This window comes from Cibotium barometz, chromosome 22, assembly GCF_041138505.1.
Source record: "Cibotium barometz isolate CiBa-2024 chromosome 22, ASM4113850v1, whole genome shotgun sequence".
Taxonomy (NCBI): Eukaryota; Viridiplantae; Streptophyta; class Polypodiopsida; order Cyatheales; family Cibotiaceae; genus Cibotium; species Cibotium barometz.
The window spans coordinates 14,069,293-14,095,420 of record NC_141067.1 but is presented as its reverse complement, the minus strand read 5'-3'; positions in this window follow the sequence as shown (position 1 = coordinate 14,095,420).

Here is a 26,128-nt window from a genome sequence, read left to right as displayed (position 1 = left end):
GTGTGTAAAGAAAGAGAGGGTGTGTGGTGTGTTGAGAGAAGGTTTATGTGTGTGTGTGTGTGTGTAAAGAAAGAGAGGGTGTGTGGTGTGTGTGTGTAAAGAAAGAGAGGGTGTGTGTTGTGTGTGTGTGTGTGTGTGTGTGTTGAGGGAGAGAGAGAGAGAATGTGTATGTGTGTGTGAGTATCAAAAGAAATAATGTGGGTGTATGTGTATGTGTAAAGAGAGAAAGAGATAGATGAGTTTAAGTAGCACAATTTGGGGAAACAAAGTGGGACATACGAAAGCTATCCTATATGGCATGTTTTTCTTTTTCTAATGTGTGTGTGTGTGTGTGTGTGAGAGAGAGAGAGAGAGAGAGAGAGAGAGAGAGAGACAGATGATGTTTGTGCGTGGAGATAGAGAGAGAATGTGTGTGCATGTAGAGAGAGAATATGTGTGTGGGTGTGGGTAGGTTTAGGGTGTGTTTGTGTGTTTTTTTCTCTATTTTAAATATGTGTGTGTGTGTGTGTGTGAGAGAGAGAGAGAGAGAGAGAGAATGTGTGTGTGTGTGTGTGTGTTTGTGTGTGTTTCTGTTCCAAATGCACATGTGTGCTAAGAGAGAGAGAGCGGGAGTGACAGAAAGAGAGAATTTGTGTGTGTGTGTGTGTGTGTGTGGAGAGAGAGAGATAGGGAATGTGTGCCTCTATGTGTGTGTGTGTGGAGAGACAGAGATAGGGAATATGTGTGTGTGTTGTTGCGTGACGAGTGGAGATCAATGCAAGGATGAAACAAAAAGATGCAAGCAGGAAAACAACTGACATTCTTATTTAGGGCTCTTGTAAAGAGTTCCAAGTTGTAGATGAGTGTGGGAGTGGGCTTAAGAATAATCCCACATGGGAAGTTTTGGGAGTTTTAGAGTTTTTGTATAAAAAGTGGCTCATTTGAGAGCTTATGTACACATTGGACTAAACTCATGTTTGAGCTCTCTTGAGACTAGCTCTCCCTCTTTTCCATAGAGGTGCAAGCTCTTCTCTCTCCCCATCTACATTATTGTATGAGCAATACTCTTTTTTTAATTCAATGCAATGAGTTGATGTTTGTCTCTCTTCTCATGTCTATTCTCTAGTGTGCATGTTTCTTTGTTGATAGCTTCAAGGTTTGTGTGCATGCTAGGGAAGTAAGTGCTTGAGAATGAAGTATGCTTTGAGCTTGTGTATGCATTAGCTTAGCTTTCTTCTTGTATTGGATGCATGAATGAGTGGGATGATGAGTGAATGAGTTATGGCAAGATTGAGCTTGTGTGTGTGTTAAGTCTATGTCAAGGTAGTGGTGTTCTTAGCATTCTCTCCATTTGTGGATAAGCTTTTGTGCACCGGTACGGGTTGAATCCCTAACTCTGAAAGGGATGCAAATCCCATTGGATTGAGCTACACGTGGATCATGCTACTTTTGCTACAAGTGAGAGAGTTTTCCGTCTCTCCATTGGCGCCGCTGCCGGGGAGAAGACTAGGGTTAGCACGAGTGTGGAATCTCGGAGCTAGTGATTAGAAGAGAAAAAAAGTAGATTACAAAGACAAAGGAGGGGCCGGATAAGGTAGCAAAATTTTTTTTAATTTTTTGTTATATTTTTAAAAACACACACAAAGAAACCATGCATTATGACGGGTTGTAGCTCTCATGGAGCATTGCGGAATGTTATTGGGTGCGTTGCTAAGCTCTTTCATAGATTATGCAAGCTCCATAGGCTCCCAAGTGTGAAGCCCGCTTAAGAAAGAGAGGAGAGAGGGAAAGAGAAGGGAGAGAGGAAAAAAAAGAGGAGGAGAGAGGTCGCAAATTTTATTTTTTATTTTTGTTATATTAAAAAAAAACACACACACAACATGAGTTGGCTGTTGGCTGAGTGGAGGCAAAGTGGGCGCAAGGCACTGAAGGGGCCGAAAGTGACGGCTGCTGGCCGACGAAGGCGGAGGCCGTGTAAAAGGCGAAGGGCCGTAGAAGGCAGTTGAGTAGCTGTGAGGCGGAGAAGTGGTGAAGAAGCCGGCGTGGAGGCGACTGGTCGGTGCAGAGGCGACTGTAGCGAAAGTGGCGACTGCTGGCCGACGAAGGCAGAGGCCGTGTAGATGGTGAAGGGCTGGCTGCACAGCAGATGAGGAGAGGTTGAAGGCGGAGAAGTTGCAACACATACCGGGGCAGCGGGTGGCACAGTTGTCAAGGCGAAGGACGTGAGGGGAGGCGAAGGTTGACCGGCGGTTGCGAAGGCGACGAAGGCGGCCGCGTGGAGAGGGCTGGGCACGGGCCTCAGCTGGGCTACTTCTGCTCTGGCGGCGACGAAGGTCAGCGAAGGTGAGGCTGCGCCGGTGGCGAGGAGCAGACGACACGACTGCGCCTATGGAAGCGAAGGTGGTGGTTGACTGGCCACAAGTAAGTTGGCTGTTGACTGCAGAGCAGACGAGGAAAAAAGAAGGCGCAGCAAAGGAGGCTACAGAAGGCGAGAAGGAGGCGTGAAGAAGGTGAAGCAGGACGAGGATAAGGCTGCGAAGGCGAAGGCGCAGGCGCAGGGACCGCACGATTCGTCGGCTGCAAGGATAAGGTTAGTATTTTTTTTCTTTTTTATTTTTTTATTTTTTTTATTTTTTTGTTAATTTTCATGTTTTTGCATTTTTTTAAAAATAATAAAAATAAAAAGAAAAAAATAATAAAACAATAAAAAAATAAAACAATAAAAATATTTATAAAAAAAAGAGAGAAAAGAAAAGAAAGAAAGAAAGAAAGATAAATAAAAAAGAAATAAAAAAATAAAAATAAAAAAAATATTTTTTTTTGGTAGATTATGTGTTTTATTTTAAGGCATATTCCCTGCATATTCTGTATTTTTTTTAAATTTTTGTAATTTCTTTTACATAATTAGTGTAACTTGCATCTTGTTAAATTTTTGTAATTTGGTGCATAATTAGTATTTTTGTGTAATTAGTTTTTTTAAAAAGAAGAAGAAGAAGAAGAAGAAGAAGAATAATAATAAATAAAAAAAATAAGATAGGTATTTACACACATATTCATGTTAGTTGCATTTAGTAGTTAGGTAGAGTTTAAAATATATATATATATATACATAAATATATATATATATATATATATTAAAAACAAAAAAAACAAAAAAACATAAAACCAAAAACAAAAAAAAACAAACCCTAAAATTTGACCTTATGCACTTGCGGTCGGGACATCATATAGACACTGCCATAGGGCCTAGGGCACCTTCTAGAGTACCTACGCAGGAAAGTGGGACCCAATCGGTAGGAAATTTGGCAGATATTGCTGAAACCTTTTCCGAATCCCAATCTGATACCCTTTCCAGAACAACTAGCTCATTGTCCATGGACAATCTAGGGCCGTCAAATAGCCATCCCTTAGCCCCAAATAGGACACCCACAAGATCTTTTAATCCATTTGAAGCCGACACCATGGGGTTACCAGTCAATGTGAGACTTCAATATGTCTACACAAACGCTCAAGGAGCTGAGATCTTTAGGGATCCACAACAACGATATCTTGTTAAGATCGCAGACTTTTTCTCAGAACTTGATAGAGCACCTCTAGTCAATGACCAGGGTAACATGTACATGGGTGGAGATGGTGTTCGCTCTACGAAGTCACCTATCATCCAGAGAATGTAGACAAATTAGGGGAGCTAGGGGAGCTCTCTAAAAGCGAGTTCTTAGACTTATCAAAGCTTTCCAGAGCAAGGGAGTCTAGAGATGATTGGCTCATTGAGCCAGACATGCTTGGACCATCCAATGCCCAGTCCTCAAAGCCATCCATAGATGTTTTACTTCTTGTAGATCTAAATTTGGAAAGGGCGGAGAACCAATGGGAGTTTGTACGACAAATTCCAGTGACAAAGGTCTTACACGATGACCCACTTCAAGAGGTCTATAAGGACTCTTTAGAGGGATATTATGCCACAACTAGATTGCCAGAGCTAGATCTTCCTCTAGAACTTGTGGTGATAGTCGAGAAGCTTGCAGGACACATGAACCGAATCGTTAATAAATGGGCCAATGAATACCGAACCTTAGATTGAAAGGAGATTCGGGAGCTCACGTGGAAAGGACAACCATTATTCATGGAAGTGTTCTCAACAAATACAGCTAAACAGGGAGAGACAGCCTTTCTTGGAGAAACTGCTGCTCCTCCCCTACGAGAGTTCATTAGAGAGGGACCCTCAACATCAAAGTGGACCACTGCAAGTAGCCCAACTCTAGCACCAAGATATTATCCTACACCAAAAGTGCGACCACAGATCACACCACAACAACGTTTTTCTCAGTATGACAATCGGAGGGTAGGGGAGCCAACTCGGCCTCCCATAAATGCACCTCCTGAAATGTGGGTAACAAGATCTTTGGAGGGGGTTGGTGAGGCAGGTAATAGGGGACCCACACCAATTTGGGACGCATGTGGACCGTCTTACCAAAGAGAGGAACAATTCCCACTGAGAGTGAGAGGCCGTAGGCCCTATGATGAGTAGTCAAGACAAGTAAGGCCATCAACTCTTCAGAAACTGGTAAAGAAGTACGAAGGGTCGGGAGATCCATATAACCATGTAGCAGCATTTAGGCAAGCAGTTCGAGCTGACAAGCATACTCAAATTGAAGGATTTGTGCCCACTCTTGAGGGAAAGGCCCTTGCTTGGTTTCAGGCACTAGAGGCTTCAGACAAATCTTCTTTACGAGTTCTGGAAGAGAGATTCATTGCTGCTCTTTCCTTGATGGGGATTCAACATGACACGGTAGCAAACATCTACTCTTTCAAGCAAGGCGAGACTGAGAGTGTTAGAGACTGTGTAAATAGGATAAAGCAGTACATTAATCGTTGCCCAGAAGATGAGAAGTCCACCCCAGAGTCGATTAATTTCTCTCTTCTTAAGGACTCAAAAATTCAACACTGCATACACATCTCTATGCAAAGAAGCATACAAATTTCAATGAGTGTTGCCATGATGCTATGGATTTCACAGATAACTTCAAATTCCAAGATGGTACTGGCCCTGAGGTGAAACCTAGAGATCAGTGGGGTGATGACCAGAGTTCAGGGTCTAGTGCGCTAGTAAATCCAGACCAGATAGCTAACCTAGTACTAAGGAGATTGGGACAAACCTATCGCCCACCCATGCAGCCACAACAACAGCAGCAGGCAGCGAATGAGGAGTGTACTACCTACAGGTCCTCATCTTTGTGGAGCATGTGGCGGTAACCATAAAACCGAAGAATGTAATACCTTTTCTCCTCTAGTCACAAACCAACCCACAAAGAAGTGGTGCCAGGCCTCTGCTTGGAACTTTACCCACACCACACAGGAATGTACTCGCATTGCAAGAATGAGAGTGACAGGAGGGTGAGCAGCAAAGGGGTGGAGTGGCTCCACAAATGCATCAACAGTATACTAATTTTGAACGTAAGCCACCGATGGCACAAGAGCAAGCAGGACCTGTTCTTGGAGCTCAACCTCCTGCTCCTGGGACTGCTCCTGTGAGGGTTGTTGACTATGACAATTCAAATATGTGTAGAGACTTGGTAAACCCAGGCTATGTGGAGAAGGAATATGCATCATATTCATCCAAGGAAAATCTCTTTGAAAGTCCCGCATATCCAAGCCAAGCACTGGAGGCTCCAGGGGAACAAAATTCTTTGATGTTGCTAGGCGGCTACCAACCTAGGACTCCAGGCCCCTCAGGTCAATGGCAGCAAAGGAAAGTAGAAGCCAAACTAATGGGCCCTTGTTATGAGTGCGGAGAACCCCATTGGGCTCGTGATTGTCCACATCGCTCAAGGCAAGCAGCTTGATCCAATACAACAGTACCACAGTTTCCACCAATTGAAAGATATTGTCTAGGGTGTTGTGTAGAACACTTCCCAAAGGATTGTTTGCTGAAACAACATGAGGAAGGCACCTCTCAACCAAAGGTCTCACTCAACCTTGTAGGGACAGTTCCATCGCCACCTTCATCAGAGAATGAGGATGTCGTGCCACTTAGAGTCATGACTAGATCACAGACACGAAATGCCAAAATGCAGACTGATGAGACACCTCAAACTAGGGATGCAAAGGCAAATCTAGTGGACAAGACCCTACATTCCAATAGAAAAAGGACCACTAGGAGGAAAAAGAACCGCAACAAGCAAACTAAGAGTGCATCCATTAGTTCTCAAGAAGTCTCTAAACAAAACATGAGGGATCAAACTTTTACAACCCAAGAAGTGCATGAGGAGCATCAACCTCAACCTGGGCCTAGTACTAAACAAGATGAGGCTAGTACGATCGAGGATAGTTCTGGGGGTTCTGTTTTTGTGGATAAGGTGAATGACACTCTAGATGCCATCATTGATGCTCATAGAAGTCGCATTGCAGCTTTATCTGAGCTACCCAAGAAGCTTCAAGAATACCCAAACCCTCGTGAGGAGAAGATCAATCTAGCTGTACATCATCAACTCATTAGGGAAGCTCAATCAATACTTGAGGGCCCTCCTCCACCTATCCCTCCACCTATCCCTCGGGGCCCAACCTCTCTTAAGCCAACATTAGAAACCATAACAGAAGTGTCATCAAGTTGGGAAAGGAAAAGTGAGCTCATCTCACAAGCTCATAGCGAGAAGTCTGCACCAATTGACACCCCATTGAAAGAAGGTATTCTGCCACCACCTAGCCTTGCCTTCCCATGCAATGATGAAGTTATTGATGCTAACGAGGACATGGCAAATGAGATGTGGAAAGCAGTTCATGAGAAAGTTAATGAGAATATGTCCTCTATTATTTCACCTCCATTCTCTGAGGTTTATTTTACCAGGGGCACAGAAAACAACTCTAGACGCCCAAGCATCTAGGAGGAAGTTCAAACAATTGTTTCTCCTAGAAGTAAGCATACAATGAAAACCTTACCATCATATTTAGGAGAATATGAGAACTGTTCTCAAACCTTGAGGATACCCTCCATGCATAGAAGGTTGACAAAGGAGATGGATATGGGTATCGTGCAAGCTATTTTGTCAGCACCAGTGGCTTGTACCTTACCTTTGCTTGATTTGATAAAGCTTCGACCTGAGTTGTGGAATGATATTGCCACATGTTTGTCAGAGCAGGTATTGCTACAAAAGGGTCACCATCATTGTACTATACACCCTCAGACAAAGCATGTTATGCCAGTTCCTATCAACAAAGTAGGAAAATTTTGTGAGGACGATCAGGGAAATGCTACCCTCCCATTAGAAGTGCGAAAAGTAGCTTCAACTGCAATACTTGATAGTGGTGCAGGAGTGGGCATTGTGACAAGGTCCATTTGGGAAAAGTGGGGCAAACGAGCTATTAGGAGTACCAGGATGCGCTTGCAGCTAGCAGATGGAAGCTTAGAACATCCCCTTGGGCTGCTTGAGAACATATTGCTCACCACATGTGGGATTGAATATGAGCACACCTTTGTAGTAGTGGATTTTGGAAAACATCCAAACTATGAAGTGATATTGGGTAGACCATTCATGTGACAATTTCAAATGATTCAAGATTGGGGATACAATTATTTGTACCTCTGTCATCACAAGGGTCAACTTAAAGAATCACTCATATCGTGATGTAACAAGGTCTCCAATAGATGAGTTTGATTCTGCTTCATCTGAGGGCTCAAGAGTTACATTGTAAGATGGGCGAGAAGATCTGTGGATGTGTGGAGCCTCATGTAGGGATTTCAACACTGAGAGACTTAAGGGTAATCAAAGTGTATCAGATGAGGCATACATTCCACAACCCTTCCCTGAGCACTTAATTGATCCACTAGAATGGAGTCATGTCCTTGCAACATTATCGACATGTGCTTTACCTAAGCCAATTCAATTTTGTGACTCAGATGGATATGACATTATTCCTATACGAATGGTACAACCACGTGACCTTCTAGATGTTTTGTACTATGGGGATGCATCCACAACAGCAGTGCATGTAGAGGAAGTCTCAATGGAGGATTTAACACTCGAATCTGCTAATGATGCTGATAAGAAAGATGGATGGGACTCTAATTTTGATAATGATGTGATAATCCCTGAGGAAGAGTTAGGAAAGGCACGCCTACTCTTGAAAGGCACGCCTACTCTTGAGAGGAAGGGAGGTTCAAGTAGAGATCCCTCGAAGCCGACCTAAACGTAAATGCTGTAAGAGCCATAAGAGAATCCATAAACAAGATGAGAGGGAACGACGTGAGAGACTACAAAAAGAAAAGGAGAAGTTTAAGAATGAACACTCTCGACCACCACCTCACTTCTCAGGAAAGAATGGATATCTATACTGTTGAAATTTGAGCATAATGATGAGCTATGGTAGATCATACACTAGAATCAACATCATTAACAAAGTGATTAGTAAATGATTAAGACATAATTAGTGAATAATTAGCAAATAGATTAATGTAGGCATGGATACTCAAAAACCAGCAAATTCTCATTAGGGCTATGCCTCAATTTATAGAGTTTACATCAAGCATCAAATCCCATTGATTTCTCCATGATTCACTCCCAGAATATCTCCACCTTTTGCCTGATTCTCTCCACCTCTTCTCTTTTCCCTGAATATCTCCCAGAATATCTCCACACTCCTAAATTCCCTCATGCTACCCATTATTCTCTCCCAGTAGATTCTTCTAACCTTTTCACAGGTTCTTTCACAATTACATCTCCTCTTTTACAGCCTCTATCCAAGAGCTTGTTTCCACACACACCCTATTCACTTGTATATTTCAACACCTCCCCTCAAGTGAATAATCCTAGTACACCTAGACCCTATACCAAGTTTGCCTCCCCTTACTTGGTAGTCCGCGACCAGTGTCTACTCCTCCCCTCAAGTTATCTTAGCACACCTGGACCCTGTATCAAGTTTCTCTCTTACTTGACAGTCCGCGACCAATGCCTCAAGTCCCTAAACTCCATAGTCCTTGACACACTCTCTCTCTATGTGTCCAAGGCTACTATAAGTGCCCGCGACCTTGACTAAAGTGCTCACACATACATCTACCACGTGGCCTACATCATCGATGGCTCAGAGGTGGTTTTACTTTATTGGGGCAGGTTACATTGGGTTGTGGGATCTCTCTCTCTCTCTCTCTCTCAGAGATTTTTACATGGCTCCTCACTCTTTGGAGCCTCACATCTTCTCTTGTCTTCAGTCTTCTTGTCGTGGCAGCTTCTCTCCACGCGTCCGTCTCTTCTTTCAGTCTTCTCGGGGCAGCTTCTCTTCTTGTGGTAGCTTCTCTTCTCATGTCCATGTCTTCCTTCAGATCTTCTTGGTGTGGATCCTCTTCTTGGGAAGAGATATTCTTCTTCTTTCATGGCTCGGGCCATGAGCTTGTCCGTCAGGTCTTTTTGCTCCATGTGAGTAACATGTTTCAATGTTTTGCTGACAGTTCCTTTGGGCTTTTTATGTTTATTTTGTATCATTATGCAATGCAAACCCAAATTTATGCGGGAGGTCTTACCTTTTGCCTTATTCTGGACAAGGGCAGTGTTTGTTCCCATTTTTACATTGATGTAATGTGCCCAATACATAATGCGTATAGCATTCATTCTCATGCACATTCCAAATGCAACTCTGGCTATGAATAATCTTGATTTTGAGTGAGAGTTACAGGCATTAACCAAGGGTTAAATGCAAAATGATGATTTTCACAAATTTAAAAGCATAATTTTCTTAGAAATTACATTAAATCAAGGGTAACCAATTTGTACGGGATGGTTGGAGTATCAAACCAACTCCGATTTGTAATCTGAAGTTATAGGGATCTGTATCAGATACCTAATGGTCAATTTGAACCCTCAATTGTACCAAAAATATAGTGATTAGCTGATTAGCAAATTAATGCTCTGTTTTGTGGGCAAAAAACAGAGTATGCGGGGAGTCCAGATCTGGTGCCTTCCACTTCAAATGAGCTCAAATGCTTTCAAAGGCATCAATAGCAATGAGTCTAGTAGAGGATTAAGCCAAGAAACACAAGATTTGACCAAATATTGAAAGCTTAATCTCTGTTTTACCAAAGTCACCTGCAGATTTGATGAAGAGCTTGGATCTCAATGTAGACTTGATGAAACTCAATTCTGTCTTCACCAGCTTGTAGAGCATGCTTGATTACCCCTTGGACTAAGAGGAATTAGAGACCTTTGATCTGTGGAAGTAGAAATCACCAAATCATCTCAGAAAAACGTAGCTTTTTAATCAGCAAAAATCGGGAGCTTCCGTTGGGCGGTTTGCGCTTCTGATTCAATGGGCTAGAGCTCCTATGGGTTAGCTAGCTTGTGTTAGAAGCTTATGCCCTAATTGTGAGTGTGCAAGGTGCTAGAGATCCTCCACTGGCTGGGGATGAAGGGGAGAAGTGAAAACTCACTAAAAATTTGATTTCTTACTAATTACTACTAATCCTAATTAATTGACTAATGGGCTCATAAACCTAATTGATTCTAGGCATGGCTCTGATACCATGTTGAAATTTGAGCATAATGATGAGCTATGGTGGATTATACACTAGAATCAACATCATTAACAAAGTGATTAGCAAATGATTAAGATGTAATTAGTGAATAATTAGCAAATAGATTAATGTAGGCATGGATACTCAAAAACCAGCAAATTCTCATTAGGGCTATGCCTCAATTTATAGAGTTTACATCAAGCATCAAATCCCATTGATTTCTCCATGATTCACTCCCAGAATATCTCCACCTTTTGCCTGATTCTCTCCACCTCTTCTCTTTTCCCTGAATATCTCCCAGAATATCTCCACACTCCTAAATTCCCTCATGCTACCCATTATTCTCTCCCAGTAGATTCTTTTAACCTTTTCACAGGTTCTTTCACAGTTACATCTCCTCTTTTACAGCCTCTATCCACCAAGAGCTTGTTCCCACACACACCCTATTCACTTGTATATTTCAACATATACTATGTCCAAGCACAAGATAGTATCAAAGACAAAGTAAAACGATCAGATGGATTCCAACTAGGAGAAAAGCTAAAAACTGTTAGCAAAATTACAAAAAAATGAAGAAACAAAAACCAAAACTCAAGTCTAAAACCGATTCGAAAGAGAGTGTCGGAAGTGCAAAGATAACGGTTGAACAAAAAAATCTGATGCAAGATTGCAACAGAGAGCTCAAAACCGCATGGTCTTCAATTAGTGATGACTCAAGTGGACAAGAACAAGGTCTCAATGTTCTCCCCAACTTCACACAGTACACTCTTCAAGATTGGAAGATTGTTCTTCAACAGCCCATCAACAAAAGCCAAGCATGCCAGGGGTTTCATATGATGGTCCAAAAGATGCAAAAAAAATTGATATCGCTAAGCCAGGAGAAGAGCCTCGCTATGTGTGGATTGCCACCACAGACTTGTCCTTAGATGAGGAGAAGTTATTATTTCAAACAATAAAGGAGTATCGCCGCGATTGCTTGGAGTTATAAAGACCTCAAAGGAGTTGATCCAAGCATATGTCAGCATACAATTCCATTTCGAGAGGATGCAAAGCCTTCCAAGAGACGTCCTTATACTTACAATGAGAATTGTGCACGAAAGATAAAAGAAGAAATAGACAAGCTCTTAGAGGCAGAATTTATCTATGAGATTGAACACACTGAATGGGTCTCCCCTATTGTAGTGGTGCCCAAGAAAAATGGAAAACTTTGAGTATGTGTAAACCTCAAGAAGGTAAATGCAGCTACTGTACGTAATCATTACCCACTTCCAATCACGGATCATGTTCTGGAACGAGTTGCAGGGAAAAAGGCATATAGTTTCTTGGATGGATTCTCCGGTTACAATCAACCGTCAATTGATCCAAAGGATCAACATAAGACAGCCTTTGCTACTGAAGATGGCATCTTTGCCTATCGTGTTATGCCATTTGGTCTAACAAATGCACCAGCAAGCTTTCAGCGGCGGTTAATGAGTCATGTATTCAAGGAGTACCTTAGGCAATTTCTTGAGATCTTCATGGATGATTTATGTGTTCACTCACAAGAGCGTGATGATCATATAGAACACCTCAGACTTGTGTTTCAAAAGTGTCAAGTTTATCGTATATGCTTGAATCCTGACAAGTGCAAATTCATGGTAAGACAAGGGAAAATTTTGGGCCATATTGTTTCTCACAATGGGATTTCAATAGATATGGATAAAATTGATGTCATTGTCTCATTACCTCGGCCTATCAACCCTAAAGGGGTACAAACATTCATGGGATATTGTGGCTATTATCGTCAATTCATCTACATGTACACTGTCCTAGCCAGACCATTATATGCTCTTCTTGTAAAATTTAATTGGACTGATGAGTGTGAGGAATCCTTTGAAAAGTTGAAGCAAGCATTAGTGACTGCACCCATCTTACGGGCACCAGATTGGAACCAAATCTTTCATGTCCATATTGATGCTTCAAACTTTGCAATTAGATGTATTTTGGCTCAATTGGGAGAACATAATAAGGATTTCCCAATCTAATATGCTAGTCGACAGTTGAACAATGCTGAGAAGAATTATACCACAACCAAAAGAGAACGTTTGTCCATGATATATGCAGTAAAAAAGTTTCGCCATTTGGCAAACAAATTCATATTTTTTGTGGACCATCAAGCATTGCTATATTTGGTGAATAAGCCTTGTGCAACTGGAAGGATTGTGAGGTGGTTTGTCATCCTTCTTGAGTTTGATTTTGAAGTGGCAGTCCGAAAAGGAACAACTCATCTTAGGGCAGATCATTTGTCTCGAATCACCTCTGGCGAAGCTCCTGTGGGTGTGGATGATGATATGTTAGATTCAACACTTTTCCTTGTAGAGACAGCTCTTAAATGGTCTGAATCCATCTTAGAAATTTTGACAAGTGGGCAGATACAACTAGCGGGTCCTAATGTGGACCTATGGCAACCATTCAAGTTAATCTCAGGGAGATTATATCGTCAGGGTAATGATGGAGTGTTGCGACTTATACCTAACCTTGACCAATATGAGGAGATATTGGAATGGGCACATGTGGGTATCGGTGGAATCCATGCATCAGCTACTACTTGTGTGAGACGTATATCTCAGGATGGGCAACGGTGGCCTACCATGCATGCGGATGCTGAAAAATTTGTTTGTAACTGTGCTTCATGTCAAATTCAACAGCCAATTCATAATGTCACATTATTCCTAATTTCAACTACACCAAGTTGGAGTAAGTATATTGTGGACTATCTTCAGCATGGTCATACTGATCAAAAAATTCCTAAATATCGAAAGCATGCTATTGAAGTTGAAGCGGCAAACTATATGCTGATAGAGGGCCAACTCTACAAGAGGGGCAAGGATGGCAACTTACGCATGTGTGTATGTGAAGCTGACTACTTGAAAATCTTGACTCATGCACATGCAGGTGTTGGGGGTGGACACTTTTCGGGCAATACCACAGCTAAGTTGATTAGGTGGTCTGGGCTTTGGTGGCCAACCTTACAAATGGATGCCGAAGAATATGTAAAACGTTGTGACGATTGTCAAAGGACCAAACCTCCCATCACAAAGGACAATATGCCATTGCGGCCTATGTTAAGCACACGTGCTTTTGCAAAATGGGGTATTAATTTTGTCGGTCCCATTAAACCTCCAGCTTGTCACACGCATGCCGAATATATTATAGTCGTAACTGACTATTTGACCAAATGGGTAGAGGCAAAGGCTACAGTTAAAAATGATGCCAGAACCACAGCCAAGTTCTTGTATGAGTACGTGTTTACACACTATGGCTTACCTATTGAAATCGTTAGTGATCAAGGTGTGCACTTTGTGAATGAGGTCATAGAGTTTTTGCTTCAAGAATTTATGGTAATTCACAAGCGTTCTGCACCCTATCATCCCTCGACCAATGGACAAGCTGAGAGTACTAACAAGATTCTCTACACAGCACTCACAAAGATTGTTGAGGGACATAGGACTGATTGGGAGCAAAAGTTGCACTCAGTTCTTTGGGCATATAGGATAGCCTATAAAACATCTGTGGTGGGCACAACCCCATTTGAGCTTGCTTTTGGGCTAGATGCAATTCTTCCCATTGAATTTCTTGTACCTACTCTACGAGTAGCTAAATAATTGGACTGGACTGGTCATGAGCTTTCACAATGCATTGATGAATTGGAAAAGCTTGATGAGACCCGCTTATTGGCGGTAATGGGGATGTATGCCGAGAAGAGGAGACAAAAGCAATGGTATGATAGAAATGTAACAACTGGTCGATTCAAAAAAGGAGACCTTGTGCTCTTGTACACACTTAAGAAGCATAAGAGAAAGCTCAAGAAATGTGGCCTAGGACCGTTTGTGATTAATGAGCTTACTCCAAGTGGTGCAGTGTGTTTAGAGACACTAGAAGGTGATAACTTCATTAATGGAAGTCATCTCAAGAAATACAATGAACCATTAACTGAAGCCATGCTTCAACAAATGCATGCTGCACACACACGGAAAGAAGCACATGACCTACTTAAACATCAGGCTCAAGAAGAGGCTAAAGCTAGAGTTGCAAAAGCCAAGGAGCGTCGCAAGGCTTCTATGTTGACCTTACAGTTGGCTACTGATGAACAATATGTCGATCCTTTCAATATTCAAGTATGTCTTCATCTTCATGAGACTACCTACTTTGTCTCTGCCTTAATTGACTCTGGTGTGCAGATTATAATGTTCTCTCGTTTGACACATGGATAGCCTTGGGACAACCAACACTTGTGCACATTCCTATTGACTTACGAAGTTTCTCAGGTGAAGATAACCCTATAGAGGAAAAATGTGTCATTATGATGTCCATTCAGGATCACCAGATGTCAGTTCCCTTTTATGTGGCAAGTAAGTCCAAGGCAGTGATAGAGGCTGTTCTCGGTCGATCGTGGTTAAGTGCTACCAATTGTTCATTAGATTGGAAGAATAGACAATATAAATTACAAATTGATTCTGATTGCATCTTGGGATTTGCTACTCCCCCACGAGCTTTATCATGTCAAAAGTGTGGTGTTTCTACCTTACACAACCCACTTTCAAAATCTGCTCTTGAAGCTTCAACACAAATGATGTGGATAATCGATGAGTCCTCAAGTGAGGGCCATGGCTGGCATGTTCCAACTACTCCACTGCTCAAAGAAGGCCGGGCAAGAAGGAATTATCAATTTGGCTACCCAAAGATGCGTACAAACTTGTACCATCTAGCCTAGTTGCTAAGCCTCCTAAAAAGCACATCTTTTCCAAGCCTAAACCTTAGATTGTTACTCATTGGGTCCGAAAGCATGTTCTTAAAGCACAAGGCTGTTATGAGGGTGCAACAGCAATTTGGCTTTCCAAATGCCGTGGTTTGCTAGAGGTAAAAGAGTGTATCAGTAAGATTCCAAAAGCCACCCTTGGATTTCCATATCAGTGGTCGGGTGCAAAAGAAATCAACACAACTTCTTCAAGATAGGATAGGTGATTGTGATAGCACCTACAAATCTCCTTGTGTTGACCTTCCCAAAACATGTATTGAATCACCAGTTGTCCCAATTTCTCCTTGTTACACAATTCCACCATCAACTTGTGTACCTACGACAAATCCAACTTTACACGAGTCTCCTTTGAGCGTAGATTCTAGCACTTCAATGCCTAAATCCTCTTATCTTGCTCAAATTCCTCGACAATTGCTAACCTTTCCACCTCTTAAGAAGGACATACCCAAAACCAAAGGTAAGGCATTAACACTATAATTGAAGCTCTTTGGTAGATCAGTGTTTGAATAGTCTCACATTTACTAATGTGGTTCCTTATGTCTTTAGAGGATTGTGTTCTTTTTGAGATGATCTTATCTACAATGTTTTTTTATTGGGATTGTAATGATGGAAATGAGTGTATAAAGTTTGAAGTTTCTAAATTTCATTGTTCTACGACCAGATACCTCCTGATGGATACCTGGCGAGATACATGTCCACCATGCATTGACCCTGATAGTACTCAACCTGAACATCGCGGGGGTTATAGTGCTCCTCCTTTTCAAACTCATTCTAGGTACTTTTATGCTCCCTTAGGTGAAAATTGCTGTGGGCATCACTTTGTCACTTTATTCTATCAACAACATCACCCATTTCCACATTGTCAAGAGTGTGCACGACTCGTATTAGGAGAAGCTTCACACATTTGTTGGATATGCCGCTCTTACTTTAGACGATATGGCACGGGCTTAATGAAACAAATTGTGGGAATTACACCCCAACGCCATAACCTTCTTAATGTGAGAATACCAGAGAGAGGACCAAATCAACGTAGATTACCTGAGGAGGTTCAAGCACAACAATGGAGGGATACATGCATAAATGACTTGCAACCACCTATCTTGCAAGCCCTCCTTCCCCAAGCCTCAACATGTCAATTTTGGATCACTATGAGTACCTATATTGAGCAGTTCCAAAATCGAAATTGTCTACTTAACCTTCCCATAGAACCAATAGCGACGAAGCACTCCTTCCTCTATCACCTTCTCCAGAGGCCAGTTTTTGTACAGGGTTGTCCTTGCATCCTGAAGTGATCGATACCATCTTTCTAGCACAAGTGGACATGGATCCATCTTTCTAGCACAAGTGGACATGGATCCACCACCAGTGCAAGGGTAAGCTCATCGACTCCACAATAAGATCAACAAGCGAGGGCACTTTTCTCCCACCCCACTGGGTTTTTTTCCTCGGCTATATTCGGTGATTGGCACCAATAACAAATTTTATTCCTTTCTTTTTTTTTCTTGTTTGTTAATAAACATTTTGCAGAGATCTCAGCTAAACAAGAGCATACAAACACGCCCCAATAGTCCACCTACCGTGCACACAAATTAGGAAGGGGGGAGACATGCAATGCCTACAAAGAGCAAAGAGAAGCAATCTGCACAACATCAACGAGCACTACAACAGGTGTATTCAAATCATAATCTTTTGTTCTTTATGTGCTTTTAACTTTTGGATATATAGTTTGCATGTTCACACATAGTTGGCTAGTTTAAGTTTTAGATTAGTTGTTAAAATGTGGTGAGTGATTTCTAGATTCTTAGAGAACTTAGTAGAAGGTATTTCTATTTGAAGACAGTGTAGGATATATACCAACGGAGTATGCCAAGTTCTTATGCTCTCGAAGTATATTAGTTATCCCTAGTGGTAGCTACCTCTTAAGTATGGGCTAGGTGTGCTAGGATTAATAAAAAATTTACAAAATCATGCCCTAAAAAATATATACAAGTGAATCGAGACATGACGTGTCTATAGCCATGTGGAATGCTTGGTAGGACCTGGGGTTGTCTTAGCACCTTGGGACCGATGCCTTGGTTTCCATGGGGTGAACACTGACATCTAACAGATTCAAAAAAAAGATCTTCAAGGACTCTATCGCCTTGGTAGATGTTGGTAGGACTCTGGGGTACATTATGGGCCCTCGAGACGACCGATACGCTCATCTTCAAGGGATACTCCTTATGTCAAAAAGAAAGAAAAGAGTCTGTCACCCTTGAGATACTTAGCAGATTTTAGATTCTCTTGGCGGAGGTCTCTTGGCCATTGCTTGGGTCTCATTGGGATGGAACCTTCCTCTTTACACACACACCAAAAAAAAAAAAAGAAAGAAAAGAAGAAGAGGTCCAATCACAATTGCTCATATTTAGGAGTAGGTTTGCCACTTAGAAATAACTTAAATACTTGTAGGACATTGAGACTGCGGTCATAACCTGTGGTGTGCAAGCACACTTGCCTTTGCATAGCACTATCTACCACTTAGTCTCACTTTGACTAGTTTTTACTTACCTCTTTTAGCACTCTTTAAAACTCTAATCAGCCTTTCACTTGTATGCTCACGTGTGAGATTGTCATTGCTGGTTTTTTTTTCAATAAAAGGCTTTACTTGTATCCATTGTTTTTGCAGCTTTTGCTTCTACCGCGCTCGAGGACGTGCGCAAAATAGGAAGGGGGGAGTGTTGCGTGACGAGTGGAGATCAATGTAAGGATGAAACAAAAAGATGCAAGCAGGACAAGTGACATTCTTATTTAGGGCTCTTGTAAAGAGTTCCAAGTTGTAGATGAGTGTGGGAGTGGGCTTAAGAATAATCCCGCCTGGGAAGTTTGGGAGTTTTAGAGTTTTTGTATAAAACGTGGCTCATTTGAGAGCTTATGTACACATTGGGCTAAACTCATGTTTGAGCTCTCTTGAGACTAGCTCTCCCTCTTTTCCATAGAGGTGCAAGCTCTTCTCTCTCCCCATCTATATTATTGTATGAGCAATACTGTTTTTTTAATTCAATGCAATGAGTTGATGTTTGTCTCTCTTCTCATGTCTATTCTCTAGTGTGCATGTTTCTTTGTTGATAGCTTCAAGGTTTGTGTGCATGCTAGGGAAGTAAGTGCTTGAGAATGAAGTATGCTTTGAGCTTGTGTATGCATTAGCTTAGCTTTCTTCTTGTATTGGATGCATGAATGAGTGGGATGATGTGTGAATGTGTTATGGCAAGATTGAGCTTGTGTGTGTGTTAAGTCTATGTCAAGGTAGTGGTGTTCTTAGCATTCTCTCCATTTGTGGATAAGCTTTTGTGCACCGGTACGGGTTGAATCCCTAGCTCCGAAAGGGATGCAAATCCCATTGGATTGAGCTACACGTGGATCATGCTACTCTTGCTACAAGTGAGAGAGTTTTCTATCTCTCCATGTGTGTGTTTGAGTGTCTGTGTGTGTGTGTGTGTATGGAGAGAGACAGAGATAGGGAATGTGTGTGTGTGGAGAGAGAGAGAGAGAGATAGGGAATGTATGTGTGTGTGTGTGTGTGTGTTAGAGAGAGAGACAGAGAGGTTATGCATGTGGATGTGGGTGGGTTTAGGTTCATGTTTTCTTTTTCTTTTTCAAATGTTTGTGTGTGTTGAGAGAGAGAGAGAGAGATCAGGGGTTTAGATTGTGTCTCTGGGGGTTCACTATAAGTAAACCCTTTGTATCATGTATGTTCAAGGCCTATTTTAAAAAATCCCTCTTCCGTGAATTTTTCATGAATAAAATGTAGCCTTTTTCTATTCAACCTATGAATACCCCCTTCAAATGGTACCCTTTTGTATGTAAAAAATGTGCAAAAAAAGGATTTTTAAAATCCCTTCTATTGAACCCATGTGCTACGCTTACATATTAATGAGTGACCCCTGTGTGTGGGTGTGGGTGGGTTTAGGGGGGTGTGTGTGTGTGCATATTTTATTTTCCAAATGTATGTGTGTGCTATGAGAGAGAGAGAGAGAGAGAGAGAGAGAGAGAGAGAGAGAGAAAGAGGGAGAGGGGGTTAAGATTGTGTGTGTGGGTGTGGGTGGATTTAGGGGTGTGTATTTTCTTTTCCAAAGGTGTGTGATGCATCCAATTTTGTAAGCACATAAGTTGTAAGTCTTTAAACAAGTAAGCCTACAAGTTAATTAGTTAGGACGTTTGCAAGCTGAGATCTCCATGAGCCGGTTATCTTGGAAGTAAAATCTAGGAGCCAAGAAGTTTGTGAGACCATAAGATTGCAAGATGGGAAGCCAAAGTACTAGTCGTGATTAGGAAGTTTACAAGACAAAAAATCCACAAGAAATCAAGACAACTAGTTGGAATGTCCACAAGGAGGGAAGTCCATAAGCATACAAGGCAATTAGTCAAGAAGCCAGCATTCCCACAATCCTTATAAATGGCTTATAAGTTTGCATGACCATAAGCTCACAATATGAGAAGAGTATAACATGGTTATTTGGGAAGTCCCCAAGCCAAAAGTTTGCACGCAATCAAGCTAGTTAGTAAACACGTTTGAAAGCTATAAACCCCCATAAATGGAGAAGCCCATGCATATGAAAGCATTATGAATGCATAAGAGAGATATCTAGTACATATATACAAAAATAGCTAGATTTCATGCATTGAAGATATCTTATGCATGTGAAGTGATATAGAGACCTCATATTTAAGCTCTAATAGAGTTTATGCATATAGAGATCAAATGCATGCCCTTATCCTAAAGATGCTACCTCCCATACATTAGGGTAAAGTATTAAGCATATTTATGTTGTACTATTTTAGATCTCATACATTCATTGTTGAGACTTTGGAAGACGTTAAGGGAAATCCCATTCTCCGATCAACCTTCTCCAAGAGAGGTGAAAATTAGAGCCAAACTTGGCAATAAATCCCAAAAATTTAAGATTTTCTAGACACAATTTTAAAACACAAATGTAATTAGTAAAAAGTGCATCGTTTTTCACCAATCCAACAAACATAAGACATATGCACTTACATAATTTTTTATTCACACCTCACCATAAACCAGTTGAAAGATACCAAGATTGCATGAGGGTAAAAGCATGATAAGGTGGATTGAAAGCCTATGTCCTTGACAATGGTTTACAACTAGTTGTGAAACATCTTTATGCAGAGTTAGAGAATTAAAACATGGTTGTTTAATCTTGTTTCACATTTATTATATCTAAAAGACACTAGATAAATTGCTAAATATATCTTATGATGATATTAAATCCACTAATATTGTTTGTCTTCAAGTGTGGTAGCAATCAATGTAACTAGTAGAAAGTGTACTACCTTATTATGCTTTCACCCATGAACCACCAATACACAAAACCTTTCTATATTAGAGTGCATATATAAGTTACCATCCTTACATAACCACAAATCAATTGGAAGATCCCAAAATTACCTGAACCACCAATACACAAAACCAACCCAAACTAAAGGTGGAGAAAACATTGTAACTACCAAAAATTGAACTACACAAAACATTCTAACAATCCCATGTCCTACAAACCCCAAAAAGGCATAAACATCCGATGAAAAAAACCCACATTCAGTTGCGATCTTTCAAGGTGCGACATTTCGCTTGCCTCTAAGTTCTTAAAATAACTCAATTTTTGTTAGAGCTTCTTGGTGAATATTCTCATGAGCAGTCACATCCAAACCAAGGACATGAGATCTTTCAAGGTGCGACATTTGATCGCTTGCCTCTAAGTTCTTAAAACAACTCAATTTTTGTTAGAGCTTCTTGGTGAATAAACTCATGAGCAGTCACATCCAAACCAAGGACATGAGTAAACAAAGTACATGTGCTTACATGGAATATATGTAGAGTGCTTACTCTCTCTTTTTTGAAAATATTCACATGTGCATCTTGGAAAACTGTTAATCATAATAGAGTAGTTCACTCCCAACACTCTAGATCCATTAGCGCTTATGGAGAAGATATGAGATTCATTGCATACAACAATGGTCTCATGGATTACCTGTCCATCCAAGTTTTGACCCTTATCAATGTTCTCATTAAATTATTTTGTTAACCTTGTCCTCCATCTCACAATTTTCCCATCATGAAACTATGGACGCAAAGCACTAGCCATTGTACCATTTGCAACCGTATATATTTTGTGTGCTTTGCGGAATATCAATCATTTTTTGCAAAACAAATCCATTTCTTTCAATCATTTGCACCACATGATAATCCAAATTGGTATCTTCTTCTTCTAGAGGCCAGACCACCCCGGGTGCTAGTCCTAGTGTGCCTATCACATGGTCCTCGTCAACATCCCAAGAGTGTGTTGGAGATGAATTAAAGAACTACACATAGCCTCCAAAAAATCCATTAGGATACTATCTATGACCCCAAAAAGTTGGAGCTGGAACTCCACTATTTCTTTCCAACCCCACATTAATAATTTGAGAGCCACATCTACCATTCTGTCTTGGAAATCGCCCAAAATAAGCTACTTTTCTACCAGGACTAGTTCTGCAAATTGACCACTTTGTTTTGGTTATTTTAGTCTCCACACTCTCTGCACTCTACGTGCTACCCTATGGAGAGTCTATTGCCATAGTCACATACTCTGGCCGATGACTGTCTTCATCCAAGATCTCGCTTGGATCTGCACATAGTGTGCACATTTGTTGTGGCACACACTTTGCTGACCTCTCTTTCCGTGTTGCATCTTAGGAGAGTCAATACACATCTCCTACATAGTTGTGTGAGCCAAATCAATGAGTCTTTTGGTAGAAGATGTTATTTCACCCTTACTCATAAACCTGTTAGCCATGTCCTGTGTTTTTGGGCCTGTGCAAGAGTGCACACCTTTCAAGTAAGCATTATACTTGACACTTTGCAAAATAGCCAATGCCATGTTTGCACATGTGGCCATGAACATGCTAATCTAACTTTTATAACCTACTAATGCTCTTATACTCACATGCTTTGCCTCAACAAGGTTTGTCCTTGGAACAAAAACTCCCAAGTCCTCCTCAGTAACAAACCAACATCCCCAGTGAAAATCCCTAATATCCCACCAAGCTAGCCATGCCTCTAATGCAAGAATCTCTCCCTGCATAGCATGGCTAGAAAACCAAAACTTGTGAATCTCATTTTTACAAACCTCTACAACTGTCTCTCAAGGAGCATTTTTTCAATTTCTACATAGAAGACCATATTAGGGAGTTTGAGAAAATCCCATTACTTTGGGAATTTTCTTTTCAGTCTACTTTTTAGTGTATCTTGCACATACCAATTCCAAATTTGTCGGACAATGTGGATTTAGAACCTACTCTTTAAGAGCTTTCTAATGATATGTCACATGAGGCGGTTTTGACAAAATCTTAAAAAGATTAACCATGTCCCCATTTTTTGATCTTGCAAAAAGGGAATTGGGATTTTCTCAAACTCTCTAATATGGTCTTATAGAGACTTGTGGTCCTCAATGAAAGATGGTCAAATACACTTACCCGAGTGCCTCACCATACTCTATTCCCAATGGAAAACACAACTTCTCTCTTTCTCAGGAAATATTTTCTTTTTCCCTCCAAAATAAATGATGCGAATAACAATCCAATTAACATTTGGTTCATCTGCCATGAATCCACAAACCTTAGGTTTATCAAAGGTGTTTTGCTAAACCATTGTATTCAACATTTTAAATTCTATTTGTGCATCCCGATTATCAACAACTCTAAATTCGCACGTAGCTATGGTGACTAGTTCACGAATGAATGCATTGTATACGTGGGCATACATTGTGGGCCATCCAAAAACCCTATAAACATAGTCAAAATGGATCCACATATGTTGCCAAATACCACTTGGTCTCATCTTGTTGACCAAGTCTAATCCACTACTAAGACCTTTCATAGACATCTAAAAAACATGGGGTTGATGTTTTTCCCCTAACTAGCCCGGAAAGAGCACACTTTGAAGAAAAGGGTATCAACACTTATTCTTAAGTTCAAGTACTGCCTCAAGACCAATAGTTGAAATATTTTTATCCCGCTTGGCATATTCCAAACACCTTTTAATGTGTTTCTTATTGGAAAAAGGAGTAATAGACTCCAACATTTGTGCAAACTCATCATCCCCAATATCTGAGTAAACATGTGCATCATTCTTCATTAGCATGTCAAATATAACATCTTCGGCCACTGTTGTTTACAACTGCTTTGTTGTAGTGAAAGGATTAAGGGTGACCCTAGTGTTCATCTTCTCTTCCAAATTTTTTCCAATGCATGTACTTATGCCTTCTTTGTAAGGATGTACTAGCAAATCTAGCTCATATATTGTCTTGCTCTTCATGGCCTCGATATTTGCATTGGGTCATGTCTTGGGAGACGTGACTTATATCATAATGTATCCAAGTATATCAAAGATCCCCCCTCTCCCCTTGAATTGGTATCTTTTTTTTAGGAACGTACTATTTTAAACCTTACATTTCACAAGCTTAAAATATTTTTTCTAAGAATTCACTAATTTTTTAAACATACTATTTAATTTTGTAAACATACTATTTAAATTTTTAAACATAATATTTTATACCTTGTAATTTACAAGCTCAAAATAATTTTCCTAAGAATTCAATAGTTTATTTAAACATACTATTTTGAGTCTCATAAATTTTTTAAACATACTACGTATATATTTAAACATACTATTTAAATTTTTCAACATACTATTTTATACCTTGTAATTTACAAGCTTAAAATAAAATTTCTAAGAATTCAATAGTTTATTTAAACACTCTTTTGGATCTTATAAATTTTTAAAACTTATAACTTTAAAAATGTATTTCTAATTTGTCCAAAAGTGTAGGTCATAAATTTCTTCTTTCATTGTGGTGTCCTACTTCTTTCTCATGGGAATACAAACTAAAATGCCAATAATGGTCTCATCAAGGTACACCCCATTAGAAGAAAAGGAGAACTAGAAAGGTAATGTTTTGCCATAAACATGATATGTGCCCAATAAGCAATCATTGGGATGATGCCAACATATTAGGAATCAAAACCTCCTTGCTTTTCTTTTGTTCTCTCCTAAATAACACACTCGCATATATTTATGTATACATAGGCTTGTATTTAATCAAAGTTATAGTTCTCCAAATAATAAACAATTTTAACACATAACATGAAAATTATATCATTTCAAGGTACATAGATTTTAATCCATAAACAACCATGTAGCTCACCTAGCTCTGTAATTATGGTGTTGAACTTTGACTTGAGTACTAATGTTTGAAAAATCCTTTTAAAGTGTTCTTTTTGGGATCTAAAACAAGGTAAATATTTTATGAGTAGAAAGACCAATTTTTTAAAAGCACATTAAATCATAAACATTACAAATGATAAATTAATAAGGAACATTTTCTCTTACACTTTTCTTTATAAGAAGGTACCTTGATTTTGAGACTTATAATGCCATGTATATAATTTTCTATAAAGGTCAAACATCTTCACATGTTGTCAACTTAGTCTACCCTCTTTTATTTACATTTGTGTGTGTGTGTGTGTGTGCATGTGTGCACACTTGCATGTGAACATGTATTAGGGAGATCACCTAGAAATATTTAAGCATCACACGAGTTTATTGGAAGAGATGTTTAGAAGTAAAAAATTGGCATTTTTCACTTAACACTAGTTTGGTACCAAAAAAGGACACTTAAGTGTCCTTTTTCGGATGATGCAAATAAAATGCTACTTGCGCTAGGAAAGACATATTCAAAATCCCTCTTGAGGAGTTTGAATATGTGACCTAGTGTGTCTTTAAAAAATGTAACCTTGCAATTTGGATGTTAGCACGATAAGGAATTACACCCATAAATAGGACTTGCATGAGACTGCAACTCATGTTTGAGAAAACTACCTTATAAGCTTAGAGAAAAAAATCACTAAGCCCCGTGAAAAATTCCAAGTAATTATTTCATATTTGTGTCAAAGATTTTGCCAAGTTTCACATGAAATAAAATTCAATTGAGAGTGTCTAAAATAGTAGGAAGTTGTGTGTGTTTGATACACCACTTTTTAGCATCCATTTGTATCCAAACCAATACACGGTTTTAATGTGTTTGCAAGCTTTTTAAGGTGATACAATGCTTACTCTATCCATTGAGATCTTAAAGTTATATGTAAAAGCCCCTTAGTAAGCTACAAATATTAATTGTTTCAAAATGTCAGAACTACACACAACAAAAATTCTGGATTTAGATTCTTGAGTCATACGCATTACATTCCTTAGTAAACTTGCAACATTTTGTCTGTATAGAATAATTCCACTAAGGTACATTGTACAAACATAATTTGGGCACCTAAAATCTTTGTTTCATGGTTGTTGAGAGAGAATTTTAAAATTTTGAAAAATGTAGCACGATTGAAAAACTAAGATAGCGCTCAAGTAGCAAGATTTACTTGAGCTTGGGACCCCAAAAAATATGTATTAACTTGGTTTTGAACTATATAATCATTTTCGATTGCCAATTTGCACTAACATAACCCTAGTTTTATGGAAGTACCTTTAACACCATATTGGGAAATATGGGGATTTCCCAATAGTTTGGGACACGTGGTCAAATCTTTGGATTAATCATAACTTGAACACCGTTACTCCAAATTGAGCACTCTATAGCTCACTAGATTCCATTTTCCAAGCGCTTTCCAATAATAGGTCACATGATATGGTTTTGAGAAACGTATAGGCATGTTATCCAGGTCCCACCTTTTTAGTATTCAAAAAATGGGAGTTGGGAAATTCCCAAACTCACGAATATAGTGTTCTTTGGAAGGCCAAAATTTTTCTCTTTTTC